General features: G+C 37.4%; 1 long non-coding RNA gene across 1 annotated transcript; it reads left to right on the top strand.

Moving 5' to 3' along the window:
* Positions 1-337: 337 nt before the first annotated feature.
* LOC124895883 lies at positions 338-1,346 on the top strand. Its single transcript, XR_007051968.1, has 2 exons — positions 338-453; positions 532-1,346. It is a non-coding gene; the product is annotated as an uncharacterized LOC124895883 (long non-coding RNA).
* The last annotated feature ends 6,153 nt before the right edge of the window (positions 1,347-7,499 follow it).

Raw genomic sequence — 7,499 nt, 5'->3', positions numbered from 1 at the left:
ATCGATGATTCAATTTTTGCACACCACTACGTGCAAGTGAAACAAATGAATTTGTTCATTTTTTTCTTTGGCATTTAATGAACTTATTCACTTGTGGGGTTTTTACGTGGTCCCATGAACTTTTTTCTCTCTTTTTTTTTTCTTTTTTTTAAAATATCCAATCAAAGTAACTTAACAATATGACAAATTTGATTTCCTTTTGGATTAACACGAACTGCAGCCTCTTTGTTTAATTGGCTATTTCGATTTGGAAAAGAGATAACTTTACCGCTTGTCATTTTTCCTTTTCCGCTAAAATTGTGATGAATTCTTTCCCAAATTTTAAAGGATTAGGAAAGGTACACCGCCTGGTTGCTCCTATAAATACCAATCATTTAATTATTGCAATTCACAAATTTTCTTTTCTATCAGTTCCGCTTGATTATTTGTTGCGCCGTGGCTGAAGTATAATTGGTGAGTCATTTTTTTTCTTAATTTGTTTGTCATTGCTCTTTTCTCTTTCCTTTTCCTTTTTTTCTTATTTTTTGGTAGGGTTGAAACAAATAGCAATATGCAACAATCGGCTTAGGGTGCGAGAGTTTAACTTTACCTCCGTATACTCTAAGACCGATCAATTTGAATTCAAGATACTGGATTTGCAACAATCGGCTTAGGGTGCGAGAGTTTACCTATGATCGAAGTTCAAACATATTGCAAGCCTTTATTGAAGCATGATGCCCAAGGACAAATACATTGCTGACATCGATTGGAGAGCTCTTTATATCCATTTGGGATTTACATGAGATTGGGGGCCTACCCATCAGAGGTCTTCCTTGTGAAGAAGTAGTGCCTGAATTCAAAGAGATCACCAGTGTTGATGAGAAGAATGAGAGATTCATCCCTCGTACTTGTGAATTCTTATTTTTAGCCTTTCAGCATCTTCAAGAAGGAGAGTCGCATAATCCAAGAGTTACTTTAAGCACGTAGATAAAGTTTTGGTGTAAAAGAGTCTTGAGATATGAGGCAGCTCCAGTGAGGAAGGAGAAAAAATTTGTTTGCTTGAAGTCAATACATAACCCAACTGAGAATATTCTGAATGCAAAAAAGTGGTCAAGCGCAGATGATACGACATTTTCTAAACTTGGAGTAGGGTATGAACACAGAGTTGATACATAGTTAGCAACATTTTTATCATGTTGGTTATGTACCTTTGTGTTTCCTTCTAAAGATGGAGATTTCATTCATTCGAGATCTTTTATAATTGCATCTATGATAGACAATAAGCAAATGTTTAGTCTTGTTATTCCTTTCTTGTCAAGCATTTATAATGGTTTAAACAGGATTACCAAAGGTTCGCAACTTGAGCATATCAAAGTATCCTTTCCAATCTATTATGTGTATGGTTGGCTTGCTTACTATTTCAAGACACATTTTTCTCTACCTAATGGGCTATCCGTTCAATTAATGGTAGCATATTCTGGAGAAGGTGCTGCAAGATATTTTGACGAAGAGCATGCCAGAAAGCATATCTATCGAGGAGATAATATTTCTTGGATTTCTACCATGTCGAATAAGTCCAATATTCATTTGTAGATAATGATAAAGAATTTGATTCAAAGATAAGTTACTTCATGAGCCTTCATTTTAATTTTCTCCCTTTTAGGTATGAAGACTAATTCATTCTTGAGCCATATAGCCCACATCGATTTAACCGTCAGTTTGGATTTTATCAAAACCTCTCTGGTAGCTTAGCAAATGATATTTGTTGTGCATCACTTGATGATGGACTCAAATTTTATCATATTTATGTGTTGTGTGGATCCATGGCAAAGGCAAATTTTCCTATGGCCACACCTAATGCGGGAAAGCACTTCTCTACTGCGTATAAAACTTGGTGGGACAAAGTTCATGGGAACTTTCTTGAAGATAACTTGCAATACTTGGTGAATGCTGTAGGTCCTATTATCGATACTCCTCAAGAACATGGTGAAAAGGTCCAAATAGTAGTTAAGCCTCCTATTTTGAAATCTAAGGTAGTCATTTCATTCAAAGTCGAGGGACTTCTACATGCAGAAACTCATAAAGAGGAGTCACCTGTCCTGACTTAACAGGCTTTCAATAAATGACCATCTCAAGACGAGAATGATAGTAGTCATAGAAATTGTTGTTGGAAGAAGGTAAACCATCCTTGGCAAAGAAAGGTGATTTAACACCCATGTGAAGATTCTCGCTAATTAATCAAAGACTCCACCAACCATCGAGAAGGTAATGATTCAACTCTCTACTATTTCATAGTATATGCATCGCCTTTATATACCCCTCATATGATGTTTTTTTTTCTTTTTGTATATGCAGTCAGACAATGTCCAAATTTTGAAAGATCCTCACCAAAGTAAGCCACAAGGTAGTAGCGAGTCTGTAGTAGGTCCAGACTCAAGAGAGTTACTTTTGTCATCCAAAGAGTTCACTTCTAATTCTTGTGATAAAGTCAAAACAAATGTAGATTCAAACTTTCCTCGGCAACCAGCGGTAACCATGTCTATTTTTCATGGCAAAAAGGTTTTTTCAAAGCTAAAAAGGAAATTTATCATGAAGTCTTGGGCTAGTATCCACACGAAACTTGCAGGCCTTACTTTGAATCATATTTTTTCTATTCAAGATGACATCGAAGTCATAATCAATGACATGAGCGAAATGGGGGCAGATATTTCCCCTTTGCAGAGTTTATTGGGGTCTTTCTTTAGGCTGGCGACTTTCTATGCTCGAGCACAATGTGCCCTTGTTGATCAAACCACAATAATTAAAGAGTCAAAGCCATATTTGAAAGCCAAAGAACATCTTGAGCTTGTATTGAGGGAGAGAGATAAGAAATCTGAGGAAATTTCTGCCACCTGTAAATCTCTTGAGAAAGAGAGAAAGAAGATGAAGAAGTTGAAAGCTCGCCAAGATGCTGCCAAGCAAGAAGCGGCAGAGAAGGAATCCAAAGGTTCAGCTGCTGAAGAAGAGTTTTCCAAGTGTTATGATGTCTCCCTTGCAACGACAAAAGCCTCAAAGGTCATGTATATGAAGAAAAAAGTCTTAAAGGATGCTTTACAAGACTTAGTCAATTATAAGCTATACTTAGATTAGCCTTAGGAGATGTTTTACTTCAAACCTTCTTGTTGTTTTCTTTTACCCTTTTTATTGAGTAGTCGGATCTATTAGTTATAATGGAAACTCTTTTTCTTTATATTGCACATTTATTTTAATATTTTCTTTGAATTTTAACTCCAAGATTTGCTTGCTTATTTTGATACATTGATGTTGTCATATTAAACTCTGGCTTTTCTCTCCCAAACTTGTTGCTTATTTACTTCACGTCCTGTCTCACAACCGAGTTGGACTTGCAACTTCAATTTGAAAGCCTTAATAATTAAAACTTCTGACTTCATAATTGATAATTGCACGTGTGGTAGATCTATGCCTCAACTGTAGGCTTTGGGTATTCTAAATCCTATTGAAAGAGCTTCCTTTTCTTTTGATGGGTTTCCCCCATTGAACCACAAGTATTTGCCATAATTCCAAAACTTAATTGAGATGTATGCAGACTTGACTTTCATACGACGGATCAAGCAGGGACATGTATTTTTTTGACACTCATGTAACTGAACTCAAAATGAAATTTGAAGCACCTACGTACCTCAATGAAGAGGATAAAGTCACAACATAATTCTGGGTGAGTGTTTTTTTCCTTTTTTTGTGTCCTAACTTTTGCCTAGGCCGCCTCTTTCAAGGTTTTCAACCTAGCAGAGTTTTTTTATTGAGCCGTTCACAATTTATACTCTTGCAGGCTAGGAGTAGACATGTAGTTTATACTCGTGCCTTAAGGAGTGTCATCTTCCTTCAAGGATAGTACTTCTTCAAGAACTTGGCGTTGATTGGGCCAACCCTCATGCTGTAATACCTCATACTTTTTCCTAGCTAATTTTATCTCAAGAATGTCTAGTATTAGCTTCTAAATTGAAAGATGGTTATTATATGAGGAATTTTTGAGATTTTCACTTTTTGTCATGTGGGAAATTCAATAAGCTTTCCATCTATATAAGACTCGCCAAATCCGATAACCGGGTCAGAAGTTACGACTATTTTAAGTTTCCATCATAAAACAGTGCCATATTAGTCAGTGGCATGCCGCGTCACAAGAGGAAATGACATTTGGCAAATTCTAGTAGAGGTCCGCGATTATGGCGCATTGCGCCAGGGCCCAAATTTAAAATTGTCCATTTTTAGTGTCTTAGCGCGATTTCCTCCGCGTCGCGCTAAAGTTCCAGGTCGTAAAAGAAGGGACAAAGCAATGGATCCACATCGCTCCATCCCTCAGTTTCCCAATTGTCAAATTATAGAGACACGACGCGATCGTGCCAGGGGTTCAGTTTGGGAAAATTTTACTGAAATTAAATGACGCATTCAGGGTTAAAAGTGTCAACTTCCCACCCCTATTTAAGCCCTTTAACACGTGATTCAGCCACTTTTCTCTCAAAAACCTCTTAAGAATAAGCTAGGGTTTTCATAGAAGATCTAATTCCAAGAAAGTTTCACCGTAAATCTTCATGAAATCACGAACTAAGGTATGCATGGTGTTCATTCATGAACTCCTTTCGTCCATGAAACCCAAGAATCCCTTTTCTAAATTTAAGTTTATGAATTTTCTTATGAATTTCATGATTGAGCTGCTCTTGTTCATGTGGATAATGAGAAATTGAATTCTACTCTATGTTGGGTGATAAATTCTATGTGGGTTAAATTATTATAGCTATAGATTCCTGCAAACCTATGACTAAACCCTTGAATGATGAAATTAAAATTGAACCATGATGTTTAATTATTGTACAATGATGTTTACATGTACCATGCCTACAATATGTTTGATTAAATGCCTAGATGAAGGAAAAGTGCCTAACTAGCATGATACCATGAAATCCCCATGTATGTACAAGTTATGCCTATCACATGTTTTGATGAAATGCTTCTATAAATGTATTATGGGTTATGATTTGAATTATATGTTCAAGTAATTTATGCTTGGTCAGTTTCCTTCCATCGAATCCTGGGGGTACTCGTACTCAAATCATTATCTGTGTGTCCAAAGCCATGTCATGCTTTCACGATACTCTCAGTCACGCTATAAATCCTTAGACTTCAGACAGTCTTATGACTCAAGAAATCTCCATGATCTCATGAACTCAGTCAGTTGTCAGATATCAGTAGTATTTTGTCAGTCAATGAAATTTAGTAACTCAGCCCATTTTCAGTTCAATAAATCATGTTCAGAGTCTATTCAGATGAGGTTGTGATTCTTAGAAGTCATCCTTGCATTCCAGAACTATGTAGCCAACATAGGTTGAGACATCAACACTGTCCGATGAGGGTTGATGAGGTGGATAAGCACTGTCAGATAAGGGCCTCACCATTCTCTTTTGGGGATACTATCAGATGAGGGTCGCCCATAGCTTGTCCTTATCGGTGGCGCGGTATTGATACCCTTCCAATTAGTGTTACTATTGGACCCCAACTCATCCATAATGGCATATTAGGGGTATTTCGGTTAGATAACTACTTCCCACAATTTTATGTTACAAAATTAGGACTGTCAGACACAGTCAATCAGTCTCAGTAATAGAACTCAGATAGTTCTTCAGATTTCAGGACTGTCAGATATAGTTAACTCATATAAAGTATAGAGCTCAGATATTTTCATCAGATTCAGGACTATCAGATACAGTCACTCATGCTATCAGTTATATTTAGATTCAGTAATCATGTTATCACAGTATTAGTGTTAGTTATTATGTCTCACATGTATTCTCACGCTCATAATAGTTAGTCAATTATTATTATTGTTCATGCATATGAACCCCATGCATTCAGCCTACCTCACATGCATACCAGTACATTCAAAGTACTGACGCATTTGCGCTGTGGTGTCTTATACCATAGGTTCAGAGACACGAGCTTCAGAGTAATAGTAGATTCCAGATATCTGCAGACAGAGTTAGAAGTGAGTCCTCATCTTTTGAGGACATGCTTATTTCCCTATTATCTCATTAATTAGTTTACTAGTGGGAGTTAGTTAGGGACATATCCCATCAAATCCTTTCTCAGATAGTTCAGTCAGTTAGAGGCTTTCTAGACTATCATATTTCAGACTTCAGTATTTTTAGTTTTGTTTTAGGTATTCTATTACCCCACGTAGATGTTATGTTATTCAAATTATATTCAGTATTGAACCTTATGGCCTTTCAGTGCATGTTTCCGTATTATTATGTCATATTAGGCAGTGTACAGGTACAGACATCAATCATGGGTTAGCTTGTGGTCCTTCGAGGTCATGAGTACCGTATAATATTTTGAGTACTAGATTCAAGGTGTTACAAACTTGGTATGAAAGCCTAAGGTTTAATAGAGTCCTAGGAAGTCTGAAAGCCACATCTAGTAGAGTCTTATACATCGGTGTATTGCGCGCCACATTTATGTGCAAGAGGCTATAAGAAGTTTTAGGAATAGTTTCCCTTTTTCGATATTCATATCGTGCCAATGAGCATAATCTCAAGTCAATCTCTCAGTCTAATCTGTTTCTCTCTTTTTTCTATCCTAAAAAATAAATAGAAATTAGTTAACCCCTCAGCCCGATGATCCTTTGGGCGATCATGTTTTTCATGCAAAGTTCAAGGCCGCATTCACTACTCTTGGTCAGTCAGTTACCGCTTAAAATAAATGTCCAGTAGTCATTCTGGCCAACCCAGTGGCCAATTCAGTCACAGCTAGGATTCGGGACTTCACCTGAATGAATCCTCCGTCCTTCCTCGGGTCTAAGGTATATGAAGACCCTCAGGAATTCATTGATCAGGTTCAAAAGGTGACAGACATCATGGGGGTGACTATTATTGAGAGTGCTGAGCTAGCTACATATCAGTTTTAGGATATGGCTTAGACTTGGTTCAAATATTAAAAGTCAGAGAGGTCAGATGATGCAGGTCCTATAGAGTGGGAGGAGTTTATTACTGCATTCTTAGATAGATTCTTTCCCCAAGAGCTTAGAGAGGCTAAAGTGCTAGAATTTATCAACCTCAGGCAGGGCAATATAATGGTAAAAGAGTATTCTCTTAAGTTTACTCAATTAGCCAGATATGCCCCTTATGTGGTTGCAGACAGTAGAGCCAAGATGAGTAAGTTCGTTTTAGGGGTAAATGATAGTATGGTAAAAGAGAGTAGATCTGCCATGCTGAACAGTGACATGACTTTAGCCAGGCTTATGACTCATGCTCAGCAGATAGAGGAGCAGAAGATTAAGCAGAGGGAGAAGAAGAATAAGAGAGCGAAGATAGGTAGTTTCAACTTCTCTCAGCCTAAATTAGAAGGAGGAAAGCATTCCCAATTTCGTCCTATGTCATCAGTTCCAGCCCCTTCTTCATCCAATGCTCCAGTTCCTAAGTTTAGGAAGGGTAACAGAGATAGAGCGCCAGGCTCTAAGTCTCAGGGCA

Source organism: Capsicum annuum, chromosome 2 (genome assembly GCF_002878395.1).
Source record: "Capsicum annuum cultivar UCD-10X-F1 chromosome 2, UCD10Xv1.1, whole genome shotgun sequence".
NCBI classification, from domain to species: domain Eukaryota; kingdom Viridiplantae; phylum Streptophyta; class Magnoliopsida; order Solanales; family Solanaceae; genus Capsicum; species Capsicum annuum.
Note: the sequence above shows the minus strand (reverse complement) of the source record. Positions and strands in the feature narration are given on the sequence as shown.